This window comes from Corapipo altera, unplaced genomic scaffold (assembly GCF_003945725.1).
Source record: "Corapipo altera isolate COAL_440 unplaced genomic scaffold, ASM394572v1 23b, whole genome shotgun sequence".
Taxonomy (NCBI): Eukaryota; Metazoa; Chordata; class Aves; order Passeriformes; family Pipridae; genus Corapipo; species Corapipo altera.
Window position 1 is genome coordinate 12,066,738 of NW_020884885.1, and position 26,935 is coordinate 12,093,672.

Consider the following 26,935-nt stretch of genomic DNA (forward strand, 5'->3'; position numbering starts at 1 on the left):
TACAGGCTTGTAAAATGAATTTCCAAGATTTTCAGGAATGGCAAAAATATCAAAGAAGAGAAATCCTCTCTCTTGAGTTCAAGGACAATACTATGTCTAGTATTGTTCATTATAAAGGTATATTAAAAAATACTCTGTTCAAAAGCAGGAGTACACGTATAAATACTTGTCAAGATAAAATATTCAAGAAAAATATAACTTTGCATGTTTCTACCATGATTGATTCTGGGCTCATAGAGAAGGAAGATTCAGGATTTGGCAAAGACAGTTGCCAATTTTGCATTACATACTCCATGCTTTTGTCAGCAAATTTTATTTGAAAGAACTATAATCCCTTAATAATCTAGGAACCTGAAGGAAATGAATGTTTAATGTAGTCTCTTTAATTCACAGTCAAGACCAGAGCAGGAAGAATCTCCTGGTTTTCACAGACAAAAGAAACTCCTCAATCTTAAAATCAAACTTTTTTTCTAATCTGTACAAATCACAAAACAGATCACTGAAAACAACTTGCAACCAAGGTATTTATTCTCTTCATGTTATGGACTTCCAGCAGGTCTTGTTAAAATATGTAAATAAAAAATAAAATAGTCCATTATACGCTAAATAACTGAAAATGGCAGAAAGCCCATGAGGTTTAATTAGTTAGGTGGATATGCAGGATTAAGCACAGACAGAATCAAAGAGTGGTAAACTCAAAAATATAACCAAAAGTTTCGTGAGGTGTACAGAGTTCCCTGGAAATAGAAGTTTATAGGAAAAAAAAAGAAGGAAGTTTGGCTTGGGAATTAAAAGGGAAATGTAGGCCATAAACTCTTAAGCTACATAGGTGATTAAAACAATATTGTGAGAATTATACCAGAAACACACTGGTAAGAAGTAGTAAGACATTACTACTAAGTACTAAGACATTGAAAGCCAAAGATTTAAGAGAATAAATGTAAAGAAGAAACCTTACCAGGAGGATTCTGGGGAACAAACAATTTCAGTTGAATGCAAAGTTGGAAAATACATAACATTTATTTATCTCTTCTCCTGTTTGCTCAGGAATAAAAAAGGCAACTTCAGACTCTGATGAACAACTCCTTAAAAGTTCAGTAGGAGGCACAGGAAAAGGTTAAACTAAGTTAAGAAATCATCTTCATTTCTTTATTAGTGTGCTATGATAAAAAGATGCAGATACTGAAAAGAAGCTCTTTGAAGAGTCAATGGAAAGTCTATCAAACAAAAATAAGTGAATTAAAAAGAAAATCAAACTTTTCATAGAGAAACTCTTTTCTTGAGAAAATATGGCAATTGGAAAGCATCAACCTTGTAATCTTCTCCTGAACACTGAATAACTTAAATCTAAGATTTAGTTGTTTGGAAGCTGTTTTTCCCAGCCAGCTAGAAGGAACTAACTTACCCCTCTCCCTAGAGTCCCACTTCTTATTCATTTTTGTTGTGTCACCTTTGATTTACCATCTGCTAAAATGGAGAAAGAATGGAATGCAGCTCCTGAGGCCAGAATCAATACATGTTTCATGCTGAGTGGCAATAGAGTAAAACTTTGGGGAACAAATGTCACCAGAAATGTTTGTGTTGCAATTGATTGCTTATTGTGAAGTACATTTGCATCTTGAAAATGTGATTTTGCTAAATGTATTTTAAAAAACTGCAGTAAAAATTTTTAAAATACAGTAAAACAATTTTTTAAATCATGGAGATTTTAAGAAACCCATAACATAGAAGGGAAATATTGTGTGTGTGTATTTAGAAAATGTTTTAAACTATTTTGTTTGTATCTGTACTTAAGCTATGAGAACCATAGATGTAATTTTTGCTGAAAACTTCATAGGATTGTGGCAAAAGTACCAAAAAAGTACAAAGTCAAAATCCCTTTTCACTGATTTTCCCCCCATGACTTGCAATACCGTGCCTTTTCTGGGCACAAAGTCTACATTGCCACCTACAGAGTTCTCACATTTTCCTGGAGTTTCTCTCATATTTTACGCTTTGAAAACACTTTGTAAAAACTACTCTTCTTTGATCATATTGGAGTCAGACTGGGGAATTATTTCAGTTTGTCTGTCAGCTGCAGGGACTCTTTATTGGTTAACTTGCTTTCCCATCCAATTATTTACATATGAAATGAATAATACCATTCCAGTTTTGTTCCCTTTTCCTCTTCTTATGTAGGTCACCTCCATTATGTATTTTCAGATCACAAAAATTTCAGGAGAGTGGTCTCTGTATTTTTGTAAGTAGTACTGAGCATACAAGAAACACTTATACATTAATAAAAGGAAACAGAATTTCACCCTTCTTGCAAAACTGAGAATATATAACCACATGTTTTAATTCCTTGTCCAGAGAGATAGAAAGAAACCAGGATTGAACTATCATTAAAGCCTCAGTGGATTCATTTGCCAGAAAGTACCCGTGTCTGTGTGCATATATACACATGTGTATGATCTCTATACATTTCCACGCAGATGCAGTTTTTGAAGTGAAATAGAAATCCATATGGTATTTCTACATCACAAGAGGTTTCACAGATATCTAAAGTTCTCATAAAGGTGAAACATTATGATGTACACTCATAGAAGAACTCAAGAGGAGCTACAGTAGCAGTTTTTATTAGCTTTTCTGTGTGATATCCTATAGCATTTGACAGGCACAGAGAGCTTGAGACATTCCAAGGTTAGAGGACAGAGTGAAGCAGGGAACAAAATCTGTCCTGAAACTTTATTTCTTCTAGTTTTGAATAGAAAATCTTAGTGAGCTGAATATTATCTCTGTCAGAAAATCTGTGATGACTGCATTCTCATCCACTGCACTCTCATCCACGGCATGGATGATAAAAATTGAAGAAAAAAATAGTCTTTACATTCAAGAAGCATAAAGAATGACTATTTTAATTTCTAAAGTAGAACTTAAAAAGAATCTTAACAAACAAGCCATAAAAGGTACTATTTATATAATTCAAAAGCTCTATACTAGGAAACTTATTTAACAATAAAGACTTGTAATAAGATCTTTGTTTGTGAAGTGTGCGGACTAACCATAACAAAGCTCAATGCGTTACAAGAGTTATTATTGTCTGCTGATATAGTCATGTTTCAGAGGCCATGCCACAATATTACTTCTCAATCAACTGGATATAGTATGTCTGATGAAGACTAAATGACAATTTAAGGTCTACAATAGTCTAACAGAGGTCAGAAATTTAGTCTTAAAACCTAACCTGTTTTGTATGGTTAATGGTGAAATCATTTTTAAAAATTCCTGAAAATAAAATCGAGTCCTTCAGTAGCATTTACTTCTCAATTCAAACCCCAAGTATGGTTCAATTTTCAGTTCTGTATTTTCAGGTAGGAAAAAAACTTCAGTCACTTCAAGAAATTATGTTAAAATGTATTTTAACTAATGAATTTAGCTCTTACTTGGGAATTAAACATGATGAATTTATAAAAAGACTCATAGACTGGGTTGGAAGGGACCTGAAAGATCGTTTAGTTCCATCCATCCTGTCCTTAAACACTTCCAGGGATGGGGCACCCACAACTTCTCTGGGCAACCTGTGCCAGTGCCTCATCACCCTCACAGTGAAGGATTTCTTCCTTATATCTGATCTAAACATATTCTTTTTTGGTTTGAAACCATTCCCCCTTGTCCTATCACTACATGTTCTTGTAAAAGGTCTCTCTCCATCTTTCTTGTAGGCCCCCTTGAGGTACTGGAAGGCCACAATTAGGTCATCCCTGAACCTTCTTTTTTCCAGACTGAACAAATCCAACTCTCTCAGCCTTTCCTCGTAGGAGAGGTGCTTAATGCCTCTTAGCTTTCAGAAGGCTGTTTCGCTTTGGGGTAGGAAAGCTCAGGACTGCATCATGAAACAGTTTATACAGAATATATATATAAAAAATCATTAGTAGAAATTAATACCATGTACAAATACTCAAAATCTGAAATAGTTAACAAGGTAAAGACTTTGAGACAAGTGTGTGTGCCATAATGTGGATGGCAACACTGTGGTGATCAGGAGTGCTGGGGTGCATTTGTTGCTACAGTTTGTCTGGGAAAATTGAACTCAGTTGTTTCATATTATTTTCCTTATTCTATACTTTTTGACAATTTCTACTAGTTCTCATCTTACATATATACATAATAGACAAACTTTTTTGAACTACTTTTATTCTATGACTTAATTAATTAAAATTTACTGGGGTCACCAAAACTCTTTGTTCTGAAACTTTATGGTTCTTTATTCATTGTGTTGAAAGCACTCAGTCTTCCCAGTCTTTAATGAAAATACCTTAATTTCATGTAATTTATTCTTGCGTCAGTTATGTTTCTGGTTTAATGAAGTATGTTTTCCAGCTAAGATATTGCTGACGACACAATAATATGTGACCAGGTTTATTTATATATCCTCTTATCTTTGAGGATATAAAAAAGTTAATTCCTTTGACACTGCTAATAATGTAAAAATCCTTGAGCATTGTTTCTAACTTGGTTATAAAGTCTATGTATTGAGTAATATTCTGATGCAAATTTACAAAGCTAAGGAAAAATAGAACTGTAGAGTTCTCTGGGCGTCCAAAGATCCAAAGAATACTGAAATAGAATTATTCTTGATTCTCAGATAATTCTATACAGGTTATCTATCCAGAATGACGAAACTAGTCTGCTGAACCAATTCTGGGCGACCTTTGCCACATTTGTATCTCTTAAGTCTGATGCTTTTCTTCAGTAACTGGATTTTGAAAAAGAATTGTTTATAAAGGTTTCATTGTATCTGACATACAACCACACAGCACTTCGATTTTAAATTAGGTTAAATATCTTTAAAGATATCAGGGTTTACAACAGAGGTTTCCATTTGGCAGTTCCAATATTTAGTCAAATATCGTCTGTTCTTTTCCTCATAATGGAAAAAACCACATACCTTTTAATTTCCATGAAAATATATATATTTTTAATATTCTACAAAACCTGGAAATCTGAAAGCAATGATATATTTATAAAGATATGGAAACAAAAAATAGTGTTTTGATACGCACTGTTAAAAATTAAAAATCTTGTTTCATCCCTCAGGTTTTTGATTTTTTTTTAATGTGTACATAGTAAAAATAAGAAAAGCTTTTTTTTACAAAACCAGGTAATTTTCAACTAGTTGAAAAAACAGATTCTACCATTAAAACAAATTCTTTTGTAGAAATTTTTCAGTCAAAATAAAGACAGGATATTCTCCAGGTCTCTTACCCTACACTTACCAAATACACTGACTTGATTAAAATAATTCCAAGGAAAATAGAACAATGGCATTGATATTCAACATCTTTCTTCTTTAACTATAGCTGCCCCCCAAGGAGCTGCTGCATTGATCTCTGAAGCTCAGGTAATTAGGAGAAAATTTTACAGTAAAAAACCTGTTCAGTGAGAGTCTCTCTCTCAAGGAGGTTTACCAGGACCAAAAAGACATTTTATCTAAATGACCACAAGTAATTGCTCTGTATACTGGAAAAAAAAATAAAAAAAAATATTCAGGGATCCTTTTGTTAAATTTGAGCAGGTAACTTACTGCTGCTCTATTGATATGTTCTTAAGAGGATAATCTCAAGATATTCTCATTGGTCAGGGCAAACCTCCAGTTCTACCTTTTCTTTTCCTTCCCTTCTTGGCATTGATGTTCTCATTAGTGCCTTTACTAAATATCCAGTTCTACCTTTTCTTTTCCTTCCCTTCTTGGCATTGATGTTCTCATTAGTGCCTTTACTAAATATTGAGATGAGTGTTAAATATGTTAATTGGTCTCAATGAGTAAAATCATGGTTTATAGAGATCATATTTTTTGCTTCTCCATGTGATATTCAAGGATATGAAATATAGCCCTCAAATAAAATTGATTTATTTCTGAAAATGATAGCATTTAATCCAAAATTTATTTTAATTTCATTCTGGATTAAATATATCACTGAGATTCAATGTGAGGTCATTAAAAGTCTTGATCATAATTTTGAAAGCAACTGTTGATATACTTGGAAAGAAGACATCCAAGTCAGGCTGACTTTTTTAACATTGACTCTAATATATTTTTGTCTGAAATGGAATAAGGCAGAAAAAATGCTTAGATCCAATCTGGAGTTTGGATCAAACTATGCTCTTCCAAAAAATCCAAAGACATTTTTAGAAGACTTTCTAAAGATATTTTATAGGATATGACATAAGTTAAGGAATAATCAATCTCAATCTGGTACATAACTAAATGAAACAGTTTTGCATCCTTTAGGCTACATCTATACTTTCTTGTGATCTGCTTCAGGGAATAATTGCTGAATTATTGTTCCAGTTAATCTGGAGCAGTGTGCATCATCCCCATTCATGACTAGCCCCTTCTAAAACCAATTTGCTATATCTACACTGCTTAGCACTTGGAGCAACTCCAGCTGAGAACATATTTCACAATCTGCTGTGCCAACTTAATGCAAGCACCCTTCAACATGCCACGCTACTCATCTGTCTGTCCTCACGTGCCACATGCTTGCACCATTAAGTTTCAAAACTAGCCATATGAAACCAACCTCTGCTCTGAGGTCCTGGATACAATAGGCTGTACCTGCAGCTGCCACTGCTGCATCCCCAGTGTGATAAGTATTACCATCTTGTCAGGTCTGCCACTGGGTTGGCCTTGTCCTCCTATAACCAAGGTCAGCCTTAGGATATGATATAAATGATCAAAAAAAGTCTTTAAAGAAGAAATGAAGAATGCAGTTGTTGACTATGTATGGCAACACATGATGCTGCACTGTGGCTCAAGGAGCCCAAACTTGGACATAGGACTTCAGGCAAGGTCTTCTCAATTGTGGAGTGGAAGGATCACTTCCCTGGACTTGGTTTTGCTGCCACTGTGCACTGCTGGCTCACATACAGATTGCTACCTACTTGGACACTTAGGTCCTTTTCTTTGGAGCTGTTTCGAACAGACAGTTCCAGAATGCACAGTTGTGCTGGGTTATTTATCTCACCAACCACCACACCACCAGCCTTCCCCATGCACCATGTTTCCCATCAGATGCAGGTGCCTCGTAAGCTGCCATCAGTGTCCAGGAGGCAGATCTCTTCTTCCAACCCTACCCTCTCCCTGCTGAAAGCCACCCAGGCCTTTCCTCCCCTGCCGGTGGTGGCTATCTGGAAGGGTCTGGGCCTGCCCAACCAGTTCCTAAATGGCCATAGCCTGGGGGCAGCAGGCAGGAGCCTCATGAGGGAGCATCCAGCAACACTGATGGGTATTGACCCCAATACTGGATATGCAAATCCCGGGGAGCCAGCCTCACAGCAGGTAGAGACAGAGATGAGAGAGGGCTGGAGAAGGCAGACTGCTGCCGGTGGGTTTGTGAGAGACAGTTAGTTCTGGGTCCTGTCCCTCGTGTGCCTGTTCAATATGAGCAGGCTGTGGGGTGTCCAGATGGCATTTTTTTCAACTACCTTGTGAGCCTGTCATACTTCTTCTGTGACAGGCAGGAGCTCCTGACATGCTGAAGAAACAATGCTTCCGTGGAACAGTGGTGTTGAACAAGGCTCATGGCTTTTTCCCACCTGGATCCTTGGCCCAGCTTAGTGTATGGGTGTAGCTGGCTCCTGTCTGACCCATGTCCCCAGTGGGGGTGTGGAATCCCACTCCCCTCCCTGTGGTGTGCCATTGTGGGCAGCTAGATGACTCCAGTCATGACTTGGAAGCCTGTAAGCTGCTGGGAAGAGCCGCTCTGGCAGCATCTTCCCAGGTTTTGTGATGCTCTGTAAAATCACAAGGGAACTACAAGGGTGAAAGAAAGAAAACCTGTGAGAAGGTTTCTTGGAAGGGGATGTATAGTTGCTGATTTACTAAGGGATGTGCAGGAGCAGCAGCACTTTTTCTCCTGGTGCATATGCTTGTGTATTCTGAGAGGGAGTAGGGATGAATAAACTCTTTTTTGTCCCTCCCTGCAATGACATTTTGACAAGTCATTTATTTACTTCACTTTTAGCTGCCCTTATGAAATGGTGATTATTCTATCGTTGGATCTGACCACTTTAAATTTTACACATCCGGTTCAGCAAAAGATTTAATTTTTAAACAGAAATATCTATGCACTCAATGGTCTTACTTGTGTGTTTGTTGTTCAGTGTCTTACAGAGACAGGGACAGCAGCTATTTTGATTTGGTATATTTTTGACATTGCACACTTTCATTTTTCTGGTAGAATTTCAATTTTCTGGGCCCAATTAGGTTGGGAGTTATTGCTTTTGTCTTCCCAGGTAACCATTACACATTGATGAAGCCCCACTTTCTTGGAAATGGTTAAACATCTGCTTGCTGATAGGAAGTAGTGAATGAATCCCTTATTTTGCTTTGCTTTTTTGTGCAGCTTTTACTTTGCCTATTACACTGTCCTTATCTCAACACACAAGTTCTCTAAACTTTACCCTTCTGATTCTCTTTCCCTTCCCACTGTAGGGAGTGAGGGAGTGGCTGTGTGGAACTTAGCTGCCTCCTGAGCTTAACCTGCAACAGAAGTTGTTTTAAAAGGAGCACAAGAGTTTAACATCTCAGTAAACTGCAGAATCAATACAGAATTGGACCTGAGCGTACTAAAGTTCTTCCTAAATCTGATCAGTAGTGAAATAATTAATACTAACTTATAAATGGTCGTTTTTATGTTTCAAAGTTAACAAGCAATAAAATGAATGAAACAGTTTAACTCTGTTGTAGAGACTCCAGTGGATTAGCAGCAGAATCTGAATTAAAAAAACCCTATGTATTAAAGTATGTAATACGTCTATTATGAATTATGCAGTTCTTAAAAACAGAAAAGCTATCAACATACTTGTTATGTTCTGAACGATTATTCTTACCGTGAATCATGAATACTCTGATTAGATGTCTTGCCAACAACTTGAAAAATATGCAGACTGTTTACATCTTAAAGACAGAGATCTTTTTTTCTTTCAGTGCCTCTCCTCATCAGTTCAGTTAAACAGTGAGGTTGGCCTTCATGGGTCTGTAGTTTAAAGCATTATTAAGAATTTTGTTCTGTTTTTGACAGTGTCTCTGGCTAAAGATCCAGGTTATCTTCATTGGAATGCCTGGCAGGATTTCTTCATAAAATACTCCATAACAAGAAAATTTCAAAATGAAGTGTTCTTTGGAGACTTCACAGTCTCCAAGCCCTCATTACATTGCCATTTATACAATATGCTTCCTAATCACCAGGGTCACTTTGCTGTGAAGGTACGTCACAAAGGGAAAGCAGTAAATCTCATTGAATATTTCACAACCCTCTCTGGCAATTAAAGTTTTAAATGGCATCTTCTCTGCATAGCCAGTAAAATGAGAATCAGAAGGTAACTGCAGGGTTGCTCAGATAAAATGAGCCAACTACTCTCTTGTAATGTTTCACAATAAGAGAAAGAGCACACACTAAACTGAAAGACAATATACATTGTTATGGCACCTCACTGCGTAGCAACAAAAGCTTCTATGGAGTTCTACTGGCTCATAGGACAAAATACTTTTAGGAGCTCATTTCGAATATACTGAATTTCTTTATCATCTAAGCATTCAGAGAATGAAAATCCATTTTCCTTCTCTCTCTCTTTGAGAGATGCAGTATGTTGCCAAGGATCCCCCCTCTAACTGTGAAAGACCTTCACTGAATTCAGTCTGGACAATCTCTCCAGTGCTCCCATTTTCCGTTGAACTTGGAACAGGATTATAACATATTTCCAGCCAATTTTAGAAGTTTTCAATCCACTGAGTATGCTAACACTTTTTGGAGGAACATCATTAAGTGAGGTTAGAGTCACAGAAGCTAGAAGGTTGAGGATTTTCTTGAAAAGTACTTTTGCTCCCTCTATTTTGCATTCTTCAAAATGCTACAGAGAACTGTGTCAGTGTAGCTCTCTGTTTTAGTGCAGAAACAAGACAGTCGAACATTGTAACTGAGAATTATGTATCTAGATACTATTCAAATACTAGATACATGTACATAAAAAATGTTAAGAGTTGTTAAATATTCTGTAGGGATTTTTTTCTGAGATAACCCACTTAAAAATTGTGTATCTTCCATAATAATCTCATCTAGTTAAACAAAGGCATTAATTTCCCAAAACATGTTAATTTGAAAATGTTAAATTAAAATTTTGTTTTTATCAATTATTTTTAGTTGCAGTATTATATTCCAGAGTTTTCTAACCTTCTTTAATGTGTCACTTAACTGTGTAATGACACGTCACTTTTTGGCATGGAAAAAATATATTCCCTAACACTATCAAAGTTATGAAATAGTCAATAAAACTGCATCATTTTTAAGTACAGATAATAATAATGAATCTCGGGTCTTTGCATCTGTTACTATTGTAGGAAACTCCATGATGCATATGAAGAAGAGGAATAAGACCCTTTGTTGTGCCACTGAACAGTTAGAAGTTACTCAAGACTTGAGCAAAGAGTAAGTCCTATAGAAACTTATAATTGGTAGAGAACTGGTTTCAAGGTAAAAATGAAACACAAAGACTTTTCATATGACTCTAAAACACACTGCATGCTATTAGCTTTACATGCATGATTTACTGGATACAGATGTTGTGGATGCCCCATCCCTGGAAGTGTTTAAGGCCAGACTGGATGGAGCTCTGAGCAACCTGGTCTAGTGAAAGGTATCCCTGTCCATGGCAGTGGAGTTGGAACTAGATGATCTCTAAGGTCCCTTCCAACCCAATCCATTCTATGATATATAGCTATATATGCTCCTAGCAGTCATGATTATAGCCATATTTTTCAAAAAGCAATCAAGCACTTACATTAAAAATCAAAAAACGTCATGAAGTTATGCTTTTCATTCAATATTTATGATCACAAGCACCTAGGACTCTTTAAATCCTTTGAAGAGCCATTTTAGAGTTACTATACTCTTCCCTTCCTCCTGCAAAAAAATTTGAAAAAAAAAACCTGAAGTAGAAGTGGATTGGCAGAAGAAAAGAAAGCACAAATTCTCATAAAAATATTCTAGTTTTTACAATCTTGTCTCACAGGATTAATGACACATATTTTTAAGTGTAATACATATCTCAGTATCTTTGAAAACCAGAGACAACATATGCACTTGAACTTTGTGTTTCAAACTGTACTGCAAAGATATGCTACAGAGAATAAATGTGTGCTGAGTGCCAGCTGTGGTGGACACCAGTGTCACCAGTGTCATAGAGACTTAAGTGTCATGAAAAATGGTACTTCATTGTAGTCTTTTTCTTCATCTGGTAAATCTGCAGAGAATGTTGAAAAATACTGTTCCAAAAAATCTTGAAACCAACAAAAGATAAAAATGCTGAAACTGACAGGATATTTCACAGTAGAGATAATGAAGGATTTCTTTTAAAATTGTGCTTCATACAGTGAAGTTTCACTCATCTGCACGCCAAGTTCTGCAGACTCTGAACAGTCAACACGTGCTGAACTACCAGACACAAGGAATACAACAGATGAATTTCAATGAGATCGTCAAATCACGATAGTTTAACATTCTTTACTGGCAAAATTATTTCAATTGGTTTGACCCTTATCGAAAAATTTATTATGCTTCTAGTTGAAAAAAAAAATTGGTAAAAATGAGGAAATTTAATCTTACTTCATTTTAACCCAAAAAGCATAGGCTTCAAAGGAATCTGCAAGCCAAGTGACAGGCTGACATACATGTAGGGGCTATTCCTCAGTTATGTTCCTTTGTGTTTTTCCTTTATGCTCTCTCTCTGACTACATGGGTGCTCCACAGCAAAGTAGAAATTAATTAAGGGCTCATCAAATGTGTCTAGGGCAGACCTTCTTTTTCCTCATTCCAGTAACATGTTGATGTCATGTATCAGAGGATAATAAATATGATAAGGAACAGCATTACTTGGAAAGAATGCATCTAAGTTTGTTCTGGTGATGTTACTTTGACACTTATAGCTTAACTTCCATATAAATAATCTAGGTTTTTTTCTTGTGTACTGGACTTTTACAATATCCTCTTCATATGCTCGATTCAGTATTCCGAGTTCTTAAAGTTTAGGAAAAGATGTCAAAAAAGATTCCTAGGGTTTAGTTCTTCTCTACCTGTTGTACAGAATATAGCATAAACTTTCTGGCAAAAATGATCTCCTCTTTGAAGGTGGAAAACCACAAACACTTAGTCTGACACTATGGGATCCTGTGCTATTGCAATATCCCTCTGCATCTTTGGAAAGTAAGAGTAGAATTTGCTCTACCTCTGAGTGGTAGCTCCGACGATAAATTTTGTTACTATAATGGTTATGACTGTGTTAAACACAGTGTCCAGTCTCACAGCCTGACACCTGGGGATCATAAATGTACCATCTCCAAGGAAAAAGCAAAGGCTATCATTGTCATTTAGCATGACATTAAGTTATCTAACATTACTCCTGTGTGAAAATGTTATCTTTTGGGAATACCCAGGAACGGTTGGAGAGAGAAGGAAGAATTTCTTTGTAAAATGGTTAATCATTACAGTTTTTGCTTTCCTTTGAGCATTTGCACTCATAATTTTGTAATTAGCAGATTTAATTGCTTTCTGACACTGAGGATTAAGTAACCTACCCTGCTCTCTGCTCTCAGAATCATTAGTGTGCCTGTTGCCAAGGTCAATTGAGTCCATGTCAGTACTATTTCTCATCTATTTCCCTCTCACTAAGTGAATACTCCAGGATGTCTAAGAACAGAGGCCCCATTTTGTCTGTACTGTCTACAGTAGACAATTTCAGGACAATCACACCCAGTTCTTTTACTCTGGAAGCTATTATTTATACTAAGACATCAACCAACAAAGGTTACAAATGTATCAGTGTTCAATACTTTTTTTCTGATGCAGTGGTAATAAATAATAATTACAGAAAGCATGACAGAATCACTTGATCACAGAATCAGAAAGTAGAATTCAGCTGCAGAGTTAAATCCTATGTGGGTTGTTTAACTTTTCTTTAATTTCCAATGTCAGGTATGATTAATTATATCTTCAATTTACCCTAATGTTTACATCCATTTGCATGTTGTTTTCATCAGCCTTGAAGATACTTGGAGCTGAGAGAAAAATTCTGGGGTTTAGTATGCTTTTTCTGAACTTCTTTGGTTAGCTTATTGAAATGAAATTCCTTATTACAGTGGTTCCCACATATATGTCTCTGTACCATGCTCTTTCCTATTGCAGAAGACATGCACTGGAGTTTAATACTGACTGTCTAATTTTCTTACAATAAGAATGATGTCGAATTATACTATTACAAGGACTATTATCATTACCCTGAAACATATGGAGAGATATCAAAACACAAAGTATTGAAATAAAAGCTTTCCACAGGAACAGGACACGATTCCACAGGCACAGATCACGATTTAATTTAACTCTCCAAAAACCAGTTCGAATTAGCACTAGGGAAAACTACAGAGGATTTATTATATCAATGCATCACTTGAAGTGGCAAGACCAAAAGTAAAAACAAGAAAAATATTCTTTGCTCACAGGTAGAAAGGCAAAATTTGAGCAATTTTAATATATTTTTTAAAAAAACTTTTCTCAAATGTGGGAAAGTGGTCTGGGATTTTTAAGGAAGTCTATGGATTGTGAAATTTTACATGGATTTGGAAAGCAAACAAATTAATGGAAGAAAAATCCATCTTGATCTCCTGAATACAAAATCTTCACCTCTAATTGCAACAGTCCTCAAACGGTAAACTGCTGGATTCTGGAAGAATATTCAGAGCATTCCTTCCCTTGTTTTAATTTTATACTCTTTCCACAATACTGTGGATTGTTTTGTTCAAAGAATTTTGATTTAAAATGTGCCTGACTCTATTTTCTTGCAAATTACCTGAAAAGGAGAATAAATCTTAAAATGATTAAGTTTGCTCATGACAACTTCAGAATAGTATAGATGTGGACCATTATCACAGAATGGCAGACTTTATAAAACTCAGTGTGTAATAAAATGAAAAATTAAGCTTAGTGTAGATGGACATAAAATACCATCAAACAAAAATAAGACTTATTTTCATATGTAAAATGATGGTTTCAGAGCTGGTCGTTACCAGTCAGGACTGAGATCACAGTCTTATGAATCACAGCTCCATAAAAGCATCAGTTTAGTATTTGGCAATTGTGAAAAAGCAATAAAATGTTAAACATTATTAGGAAAGAAATATATTACAAAATATGGTTTAACAACTTCTTGGATACTGTATGTATAATATAGGAAATAAAGCTCAGATTGACTGGTTCTTATACAGTCATGGAGGACAGCACATATAATTAGATGATGCATTGATTTTTCCCAGTACTTCCCCATATTTATGATGTTATCTTTGGCTATTTAGATTAATGTATATACAGAATTATTTAAATTAATTTCAATGGACAATCAAGAAAAGCATAGGCAAAAGTCATCATAGTACTTATTAATGTAATCAAGAAATACTGAAACTCTTTTTTTAACAGTCAATAGAAATTTTGACTCTGTGCGTGGTGGCCAATTAATGTTACTTTGACCATAAATTCATCAGTTTTAATCTTCAAACTAAGCACAGGCACACTATAATGCAACTGCTCTCTGTTTCACACTTTTGAACAGATGAGTTCAGGTGTATTAACTCTGACTGATTCTTGTGACTGTCCATGTTGACACAACTGTTGAAAAACTTTTATGTTAGAACATGTAAGACCCCAGGCTCCAAGCTATGAGCTCATCAAAGAGGTTTTACTTTAAAATATGCAAGGGTCCAAAAATTCATCAGATTTATTGAAAGGGCCTTCAGTTCTTTTATACCTTGAAAGGGCACAAGGGAGAAGGTGTCACACGTGTTTTCTCAGGAGGTAAAACAACATGCTTTTACTGACAAACTTTAGAAAATAAGGTAACTTGGTAAAAGTTTAAGGGGCAACATTCAACCAAAATTAAGCATTACACAAAGTATTGACTTAGCACATACTAACCCATACAACTTAGCAAAATCCAATCCATCGAGCTCTAAATTACTCAAAATATCAAGAAAGGAGATTAAGAGAAGAAGTAAAGAAAGAGAGCGAAAAAGAGAGAATTATAGCTACCACCCGGAGTACCATGCAATTCCAGCTTGTCCGTGTCCAGACGGTAAGGTCCAAACACATGAAGACCACGTCTTTATTTTTATCTGCTCTGGCCCCCCTGTGACCACCCCCCCAGGCAGGACTCCTGGCCCACTGGCCATTCTGGGGTTCTGGGGCAAGGCGTGGGCCAGTGCTCCTGGTGTGCCAGTCATTCTGGCACTGGGTTAGGGGCTCCAGCAGATGTGAGGGAGTGCTCCTCGTCTGCTTTTGACTCACAGCTGATCCAATTCTGCCTCAGGATGCTTGAAGGAGCTGGGATATGGAACAGAGCACCACCTCACCTCCATGAAATTCAGTCTGTTCCTTCCCTCCCTCCCCACTTGAGCTGGTCCGAACCAATAAGTAAGATAATAATCCAGTGTTTCACAAAACATTTACATCTGCAAAATTTTGCCTTCATGATAGGAACAGCATTGTGTGGCCACCATTACACCTGTCAAGATGGAGGTTGCTCTCTAGAGTTTGCCTAGAAGGTTCCATGAAGTTGCATTTTGTCTGTTCTTTACCAGTGTTCAGGCTTTTCTAACTTTAAGCTAGTTTGCAACCTAATATTGCAGTGTGAATAGTTGGATAATAAAGACTTCTGTGCAAGCTTGATGGTGAGCTAACATGACAGCAAACCCACATTCTTTATAACAAGTAACAAGATTGTTTTTACATTGTTGAACTCATGCTTTAAACCAGTTCAAATACAAACCTGGAGTTATATCCCAAAGAAGTACTCTATTGTTAATAATGGAACCTTTTATCTTTCATTTTAGACACTGTCAAAGACAAGTTGTAGCCATGACAGACATATGATCTGATTTAGGATATTCTTCTCTGGGAAATATTAGGACACATACTTTCTCTATCCCAACCACCCACACCCAATTTTCTCTAAAAGGAAAGAATAGCAGCACAGGAAGAAAAAGACCATGCAGCGCATTAGGAGATTCAGCTGATAGTAAACAGTAGTTTGCTTTGTTCCTACGCTTATTTCATACACTAACATGTTTAAGGATGTTGTTTTTGTCAATAAGCGGATGACTTGATGCGATGCCTTTGAACTTAATATCTATTTGTGTTTTGATCTCAAAGTTTATAGTAGCACAAGAACCCAAACATAATATTTCAATCTCTTATATGCAACTGGGTTCATAATTCCTCCATTATTATTCTGATTATTATTTTCATCCTATTAGCTTCTTCACCTTTAGCTACTGTGACACTTCTGTGCTATGGGAAATCAATGTGGTACAAATTTCTCATGCTGCCACAATAATGTTGATTAAAGTAAAAAGACTAAATATCAGACAGATACAATGGAGAAAGAGATTAAGAGAAACAAAACTCATCTGGTTTTGAATGTCTGCTCAGTTGTTTGTAAAAATGGGTGTAGTCTGTGGGATAGAAAAAGGCTTGTTTATTGAGTGCTTGTAACCTGAATATAGTTTACTTTCAGCATAATTAGCTGCAGCCCTGCATCTGACACTGGCTACATAACTCAGGCTTTGCCAAAGCTTTATATTGTCTTCAATATTTTCTGTCTCACTGTATATGTACATTTAAGTGTATGCTTCTGTACCTCGAATCCTTCCATTAATTTTTTTGTGTAACTTGTCACCCACTGACAGTAGATATCATGTGCTGCAAATAATACCCGCATTCTGATCATGAAGATAACCAACACTTTTGCCTGAGGAAAGAAGACAGATATGAGGGAAGGAAACTCTTTAATCAGACTACTTTTCCAGTGCCCCTAGAGGAAATGGTGTCATTTTTCTAAACAACATAAGATTTAAGGATGGCAAGGGTGTTAAGATGGATGAAATTGAATTTTGCAACTACATTTGGCAGTCCCTCTGTTGTTTGGGGTTTTTGGGGGTTTTTTTGGTAGTACTCTGAGGACCTTACATCTTCTGAGACATCAGATTTATATTTAGTTTAGAAAATTAAGATTATAAATTGACTTCAATGAGAATTCATAGGCTGCCATACACCTTTTTCATGGTTGTGGGTGTTTGAGACAGGCTGAGACAAAGCCATCCCCTAGTTTTATGGCAATTATCAGGATGACAACAAGCCCATGGCCCAGAAGAACAAATTCTCATCTGTTGTTTCATGCTCAGAATACACTTTCCCTTGAGAGCCTTCTTGCCACTCTGCTGCAACTGCAGTGCCAACTTTTGTCTCCCTCCCAACCCTTTTCTAGTCCTAACCCAGTGCCCACTGGCCGAGTACTAACCCAGTAACTCCAAACTACTGCCCAGAGGGAACTTTTCAAACATGCCTGTCCTTTAGGACTATTGTTAATGGTGGCATTTATAGTTGGGGGTTTGAGGGACACGAAGTCTAGTGCATAAAGACTATGTTGGGGCTTAGCAGTATCCTTGAAGAAGTGACCTAAACTCTGTAAACTCATGTGATTAATTGTACATCTATCTGGATTATGCTTTTCTTTCTTTTATCCTGTGATTCCTGTCTTCATTTGTGCTTATGGTTTCTCTGCAGACTGTTTAGCAGTTTCATCTTTGTGTTTGGGTACTTGAGAGAGAATCTGAGACACGGTAAATATGGAAAAAGCTAGAGATTGTGCCTGAAATTAGATTTATTTGCATGTAACTGCATCCTAAATGAAAAAATGTAATATCCTTTTTCTCTTATCAGCAGTTAGGAATGACATTTTCTTCTACATTTTGCCATGCAAAATTCTTTTGCAAGGTCAGAAATAAGATTTGTCTAAACTTGACTTTAAGTTTCCAGAGTTTCTTTTTTCACTTGTTGAATGTGATCTTCTACGAATATCATTTGTTGACTATTATGTTGTAGATGACCACAGTGGAACTGGCAGGGAAAATTCTCTTTCCTATTGTTCTACAACATTTAGAAAACATTTACTAAGGTACAACTGTTTTTTGCACACAAGTAATTTTTGTATCAGTTGGATGTGATAGAATTTTATGCTAACACAAACTTATATTGTATGTATAATAAGCCTTCGGTACTTTTCTATAGGACTGCAGGTAGTACAAGTGACAGAAGTTTATATTGTTGAGGATTGATTTATGTGATAGAAACATATGAAAGGTAGCATGTTCCCTAGGTACAAAGCAAAAGTAGCATTTCCTTTCCCGAAGTACAGCTTTCTGATAAATTGATTTTTAGAATGTTATTTAGAAAAGACATCAGTCTTTTAAAATGCTGCTGCCATATTTGTTATTAGTCATTGATTTGCTGAATTGCTGTTACCTTCTACTCCCTTCTCTTACCTATCTATTTCTTTATTTTTCCTGTTGGAATGTGAAGAGAATGAATTTACATAGTTTGTTACCAAGAGCCAGAGCAGTCCTCCTCATGACTAGGAAAGAGATTGTGTCAGCAACTTTTGACTTTTAAAATTTATTTTAGGTAGAGTTTGAACTACAATAAGAAGAGTTCTTGGACAGTTCTGATCCAAAAAAGTAGAAAAAGGTACATTCAATAGGATGTTTTGGATTGCTCTTTTGCAATTAATGAAGCCCTTAATCTCATGTACAAAAGTTTATCATGGCAGGCAAATCAAAGAAGGAAAATAATGAAAAGGAAACAACAGGGCAAATCAAACCCCCAGTAAATATTAAGTCCCTGTAGACAAAATAGGCAGAGAAATTTAAAGATGCCATTTGTTTTGTTTTCTCCAAATAAGACAGAGATAAGAATTACAGTAAATCAAGAAGCTGTACCAGCCTAGCAGTAGAAAAAAAAAATTTATTCCTATCTTGTTTGGTCTTGATTGCCTGGAAATTAAGGTTGGCTAATGCAAAAAAATCTTCTCAAAGGTGACCAGTGCACTCTATTTGGATAGATATCTTGATACATTTCAATCTCTTGGTCTGTTAAAAAAAAAAAATAAAAGAAAACTAAGGAATAAAACCTGTTTCATGGGTTATCATCTCTCCTAGCTTCCCAGTACTACTATGGTCCTATAATATTGCAATTTTCCCCCTTTTTCTCTTTAATTTAACATCTGTTTTTATTACGTGGGTAATTTCCTGATTAGTATAACACTGTTCTCTAAATATTGCAGTCCATTTGAAAACACATCATAAAAAAGTGTTTACCAAGATGCATTTCATCCCACTTCAGATAAACTACTTACTTGTCAATCTTCCTTTCAGGTTTCCCAGCTTGATTTCAGCACCCCATATAAATGGATAACCTTAGCATGTTCTCAGTAGTTAAACAATCGAAAGTGTTTTCCTTCTATCATTTTAGCAGCATATTCTACCTTTCAGCCACCAGAAAATGAAGAGTCAAACAATGGCATTAGAGATTTCTGTACTACAGGAGAGTTAAAGCACCTCAGAATGAGGTATACTGAGAGGCAAGACTGAGACTGGGCTCAGAAATGACAGAGATAGGAAGGTTTATATTCATAATATGCTCTCTATCAAAATTCTTCCTTCTAGACAGCCCCTAAATGACTATAAATCTATGATAAAATTATAACAAACCTTTGGTCTGTTCTGATGTACAGAAGTAGCTCCTACAGGTGTAGGTTTATGAGAATTTGAACTACATAAATATAATCTGATGTTTCTCATCATTCTGTGTTCTAAAATCATTCAGGTGGCAGGGATAAAAATAACATAGTTTCTAATATATAGGTACTGAATATGTTTCTACTCATCATTTTGCAACTGTTAAGGTGACAATGGTGAATTTTCTTTACTGACATTAAACATTCTCTTTTTGCCACAAATATTTGGAGAGCACAAATTCCTTCTTTGGCATTCTTACATTTTGATACTTGGGTTGGCCACATTATTAAATAACTGCTCATCTGTTTTGAGAACGGTGTGCATTCCTTCTTTCGAATCACAGGGAGCATTAAAACTTTAAACTGTCACCTTAGAAACTCTCAAATGGGTTTTTAATCAGGGTAATTGCCAGCACATAGAAGCTGTCAGAAGAAATATGGCACCAAAGTGCTTTAAAATGGAGAGACGGGAAAACTGTCAGTCAGGAATTTGGCTGTAAAGATTTCTTAACTAATGCACTTGTTCAAATATGCAGGACTTGATCCACTGAATGGAAAGTTGCATCAAATGAAATCACTAAACACTTTCCTGGTTAAAAAAAAAAAAAAGAGAATATGTGATAGCCACTCTAAGTGTTTCATCTGAGCTACTTGCTTTTTTAGTCCCACTAAAATATTAAAATATTGGTTGTAATATTTCCTGTTACATGATAAATCGTGAAATAGAAAAATTAAGAGATTACCAATATTTTCTCTCATGCTAATCTGTTTGTCTGACCTACCCAGTACAGAAACAGCAGCATTTTTCTCCAGTAGCCCACATTCAAAGGTGGATTAGAGACAAAGTAACAGAGTTAAGAACTCAAAGCATGAAAACAGAGCATTTATCAACCAAACATCCCTGTGACCTTGCACCTCAGAGAATGCAAGTCTGTTTGTTACATGTCTCAGATATGAACATAGAGTGTATACTCAAGATCAAAAGTGTGACCTGTGAAAACCAATTCTTTTATAATGGAGCCAAAGGCATAGGGTTTTTTTAGTATTTTCTAGTGAAATAGCAAGGTTAAATTCACGTCAAGATTAATATAGGGTTATGATCCTGTATCTCAGCAGCCACAAATCACTAGGATAGTTTTCTCTGCTAAGTAGCTGTCTGTCTCAAGAGACAAACAAAGTTGGAACAGCAGAGCATCTGCTAGATATGTTTCTATCAGATATTTGTTAAACAACTAGAAATCAGCATAAATGGATAGTATTTATATCATCAACAATTTGATTTTCTTATTGCATAATGTACACTGCAGATGGGAGTATGAAAAAGATGGCTTTTCTGCAGGACAAGAAATCAAGCCTTTCCAATTAATGAAAGTGTACGCTAAGTCCTACTGGTAATTTGAATGTTTCTTCTCTACATCAGCTATACAAAAGAACAGCTTTTTTACCTCTGACAGTGGTGATCTCTTAGCTTTCTACCTTTCCACCCGTTGCCAAATCCAAAGGCAATGACATGTAACAGCTATCTGTTTTCACTAAAGGTACTTCGTAAGCAGCAGAGAAAGACATTTAACAACTACGTTAGGAGTCTCGCCAAATAATTTTACTGCATCTCTGAGTGTAAATACTTCTCTCAGTGAATCTTAGTTTACTGAGAGTAGGAGAATCAGGGAGAGAAATCAATGGGTGAAAGTAAGAGTTTCCCTTTTCAGGCTTCCACTCAGTGAGTGATGACAATTTTGCAATGATATCTAGTATCATCTTTAAGTTGTACGCTGTCCGTGTAAATGAAATGATTTTGCAATGTTTCTGCAGCATTAACAAAAATTAATCAATGAAAACCACAAGAGTTAAAGAGATAAGACATTCAAAATTAGTACAGAGGCTAATCCTGCAACCCAGGACTAGCTAGAGTCTGAACTAAAACCTGTGTACATCCCTTATTTTTAGAAAGTTTCTGTAATGAGATTTCATTTGAGAAGATATCAATGTGTGTACTTGACCTTATTTGTTTCATATGGTGTGATCCTCTGTCTCAGCACAGATACCTGTAGCATTATCAGCCTTTCTTTATATTCTGCACTGCTTGAGGATACACACAAAGACCTCACAAAACTGCCTGATGTAAATGCTACTGAACTGTCCTGATACTTGCATAGCTGGAGGCAGAGTTTGATGGTAACAGGCTAGATTACACACATTAATGCTTTCACTCTCATCCATGCTGCTGAAGGTGTTGAGATCTTCTGGGATCTGTATTATATCATAACAGTCTATAAGGGCCATGTTAGAGGCGTGCACATTCTCTGTTGTCATGAGAGATGATTCTGGTTTCAGCAGTTTGCCAGTAATAACAATATGAACAGAAATACAAAACAGATGAGTGGAGGTTAGCAGACTAGACCCATATACGCAAAGTAACACCACTGGCTTTCACATTATGCCTGAGGGAGCTGTCCAAGTGATTTGATTGGATCCTTGAATATGTCCAGAAGAATTAGATAAATCCATCCCATGTCTCCATTATACTCAAAAGTTATGCAGTCACTTAGAGGTAACACTTTTCTCTGCAATCATTTATGAGGTGATAACAGTGAATGAGATGGATCAAAAGCATTTGTAACACCAGTAAAATAGTAAAAGCCTCCTTTTTCATCCCCATTTGGACACTGTGTAGCAATATCAAATTTGCCCAATTTCCAGTGCTTGAGTCAAATAGCACAGTTTAGAGGTAAGCTTACTGCAGTGGAATCTGGAATTTTTTGAACTAGAAAATGCCAAATCAAATACATTCTTCAGAAACATCCAAGCTAAAATAACACCCCTGTCACAGATATTCTCCAAAAAAGTGAGCAAACTGACAGAGCCAAATATTACTTTTCAGCTCTTATCTGTAGTTAGAACTGGTTTGTTGTTTAGGTAAGAGGGAAAGTATCTGTGAAAGCATGAAGTAGCACTTTCAGCATGATTAGCCCTGCTTGATAAGCAGGGTAAAAAGTTAGCTTCCTCTCACTCCATGGCTCCCATCAAATGCCTTTTAGCACTTCTGCTGCAGAAGAATTGCTTTTTTGGCAGACTTGTTCTATTTTCTTGTCTGTGCCAGCTGGCTCTAGTACCCAGGTAGACTGAACCGTATGAACAGCCAGTACTTCTATATCTTTTTTACTAGATCTTCTGTCCCTGGAGTCACCACGGTGGTTTTATTCTTCTAGAAGTCCATCATATACTGCAAAAGAATGTAGGAGAAAAGTAGCCATAATGACAGAGCTGCATAACTCAGGCTTTCAATGCCTGTTCAAGCAATCTATAGTTCTTGCTCTAATTCATGTTGTCTACAAAATGCTGACTTAACACCTGGTGATGAGAAAATGTTCTCTCTAACTGGCAGCTCTCCAGCTACCTCTATAGGAGGTTAATGACAGAACAATAATCCTGCTTCTAGCACAAAGGGGACAGTACTTTTGATGATTATTCCAGGCATGAAGAGTTTCTCTCCCACTGCATGGATCAGTCTAATTAATGTAGTTTTTTATTAGCTTCTATTTGTAGAAAGGTGATAGGGAAATTCAACATTTCTTCTCCACTGATTTTACGTCTTCTGGTTTTGGCTGTAATAACTCAGTAGTTTCCCTATCTAGGAATGCATTTACCCTTACCTTTTTCCTCTCTTTGCATTACAAATCTCTCAGTATAAAACATTGTACTATCCTGGGTAAACCATTATAGGCATTTACCAACCTCCTGGCAGTTTAACAAATAAATTATTGATTCAAAGACACTTAAAGTACATTAAACAAACACTCAAAATTTGCCATTTTATTGTTTTTGTGAGGTTGAAATTCCAAGTCCACATAATCAAAGTCTCACAACAGTCTCAGCACATGGCAAGACTCATAGTGCATGCTAAAATGGCCAATATATTCTATAATTTGCCTAGAGCATCTTAAAATAAACACACAGTTGTTAAAGTTGGCAATAGCTGGGTTCTAAGATTGGAAACTTCTTCTTGCACAGGTGCAGAAGTATGGATATCTCAACATTCACCCAACCTATTCACTAAGCTTCATCACGTAGCATCTTGTGCTTGTTAGAAGGCTGATGCTGTATGTTTACATCTGAATTAAGAATTATAGAAGGAAAATACATGTACGTGAAGGAAAGACTTTATTTGGGGAGCAGAAACGTCTATTTTGTTTATATATAAGTTGTCTGATTGATTTTTCTGATCAAAGTCCTCACAGTAGCAGACCCCTTGACTATGTTTGACTTAATGTGACAACCATGGGTCTGTTTTCCTATTGCCAAGATTTTTCTGTGGTGTGGAATGGAAAAATCTCTCTAATCAAAAGGAATATATCCTTAATATACAGGCTTGAAAAATACAATTTCCTACTTCTACATGTCTAAGTGGCTCTACAAATGCAGGATATTTCAGACAGACTAGTGAGATTGTAATGTTTTGGTATTCCATGGCTAACCTTCCTGATATTAAGGTAAATATCTCTGTCATTATTACTCTGCATAATTCTTAGTTCCTGAAGTTTTTACTCTATTAGGAATAGATTGTAAATACAGAACAAGAACCATAAGCAAGTAGAGAAAGTAAAGAATAATTTCATTTTGTACAGTGAACCCAAACAGAAAGATTCTCACTGTGGTCTCTTGAAACCATCAGCTTTTCTCTTTCTTTTTGCTACTTCAGCTTTTCCTTCTCTCACATTTCTATTCCCCAAGAGAGGAAAAAAACACTGTTGTTTCTCCAAAGTGATTTTAATCTCTGTATCATCTCAGATGGATTACTAGAAGCAGGTGAAAAGAGAAGTGTTATAAAATTATTTTCCTGTTTTTCATAAAATAAAACTTGTTAGTGAGGTATATACTTAGAGACTACTCTGGAGTATTTTTCCCACCTGTTCTATTTTCACTCTCAGAGCCTCTCACATTTGTAGAAAACAAGGACTTGCCAGGGTGCTTTCAGGACTTTTACTTTTCCACTGTGTTAGAAGAAAGACAGGATACTCTTGGGCAAGAGCTCTGGCCTTGCCGTGTGTTGTCCCCCTCTGTGTCCCTGACAACTGGAGATAAAAATAGATCAAAACAATAAGGCTGACTGAATGCTCTTCTGTGGCTCAGTCCAATCAGGAGTTTTCTCAGCACCTCCAGTAATAGAAAATCAACTCTTTGGCAGGGCATTTTGGAGAGTATCCCTTCTTCCTCACTTATGAATTTTGTGAATGAAAAGTGAACACTTCCAAGATAGCCAAGGTGCCTCTATCCTGTGCTTCAACAATTAATAAAACTGTCTGAATTCATTTGCAATTTCTCTTTTAAGTGAAGGAGATAAAATTAGTTAAGTAGACCCAGTATTCCCTTCTCCAGTTCAAAATAAATTTTTACAAGCATCAAAGATTTCTATCCTTACTTTAGCAAGTACATTCTTACATAGACAAGAGAGAGGAAGAGACAGAATAATTTGAATGAATACTGATTATGCAAGACAAAATCAGGATTAGCTGTCATGAAGTTCATGCTTCCTCTATTTTAGATTTATAAGAAAGAAATAGAAAAAAGAAAAATAAACTTTGCGACCGTTTTAAAAAGTTAATCTTAGAGGAGATATTTATTGAACATTTGGGAAGTCAGCATTTTGTAAGCCTGGTTTGGGTTAGATAATCTATCATTTTAAGTATCTAATTTTTTTCTTATTTCTTAGCCATAACTTTAGTAGAGAGAGTTTTACCTCAATTGGGATTTACTTCCTTTTTTTACTAAAATAGTAGTAATCCTGGTAATAAAGGAAGAAATAAAAAACTGAGACAATGTCATCCTTCAGTAGTTAGTTTCAAATATTGAGATTTATATTCTATAAACAAGCATGTTTGTATTTCTCTGTACTGCAGCTTACATCCCCTAAACTTCTGATTTTTGCAGTTGATCTTGTAGTTTAAGCACTCTGTGTGTTTGGAAACATGGCAGTTCTTTGCTGGTGTACACGGTAACATTCCAGCAATATTAAAAGCATCAATTTGACAGAAACAAGAGAAGAAGCAAAAAAGGAAAGGAAAATTATTATGCCTCCCGTTGGTGTGGTTTGCAACATACTTTCCTTTAAAAAACCCACAACATTTTGTTTCTGAAAGATACCTTAAACGGAGTTGTATTATCTTATCACCTTAAAACACTATATAAACACACAGCTTGCATTAGATCTGTTGTACTGTTACCTGCAGTCTCATTTCCAAACTGTGTTCAGCCTGTTGGAATAGAATCATGAGTGAGAATGAGAATTCTGTTGAAATACAGAGGGAGAGGCCAACATCAAGGCTATTCCAACGGAACATAGGCTGGGGTAAATAAACAAGTTGAGTGGACTTCTACTCCTTTTTCCTTAGTAGTTGATTGCTTTTATCTAGCATCTTACCTACTACTGAGCTGAACACAAATTTTTCATCCTGAAGACAGAGGCTTGTATAAGAACTTCCTTACAAAATGTACAGAAAGCTGTGAAATATTTTTTTCTTGATATCACCTTGGAGACAGTTGGAATCTAATGATAATATATTTTAGGTCTTAATGTAGTAATCAGTATGAGCAAGTTGCACATTTTTAATCATTTAAAGATGTCATTTAAATATTATCTATCCTTTATGAATATTTGATGCTCATTAAATATTCCCTGGAAAAGTAAAAATAACACCTACATTTGTTAAAGGATTTTGGCAGCAGTAATATAACCAGAATGCTTTTCACTTCTAGAATTACTGATACATCCTCTTTCTGCAGGTTCACCTCACTTCTAAATATTAGAAAGATACATTCCCAAAGATGGAGGACAAACTATTTGGAAAAGGTCAGAGGAAGCAGAATCAGAAGTAAAGATACAAGGGAGGAACCATATATTAATGTCCAATTTCTTCTGTAAGAGCAGTCTTTTGTGAAACTTCACTTTAAGAAAATGTGTTCTGTATTCCAAAGAACTACAGTGCCTAAAAAAAAAATCAACTCCCCTCTTCAGATTGCAGAATATTTGAAAAATGAGATAGAGGAACATAACACAGTGGCAAAAATAATGTGTATTCCATTAATTCCATTCTCTTTCCTTTTCCTCATTCCACTATACACATGTGTGTTCAATCTGGGCACGTACGGACGTACACACACAAACATTTAACTTTGTCTGAGTAGTTTAATTGATTTATATATAGTAAGTCTATCCTAATAAAATCCTTTATTTAACAATTGCTGTGTAAATCTGATTTGTATATATTTTAGACCAGTTAAC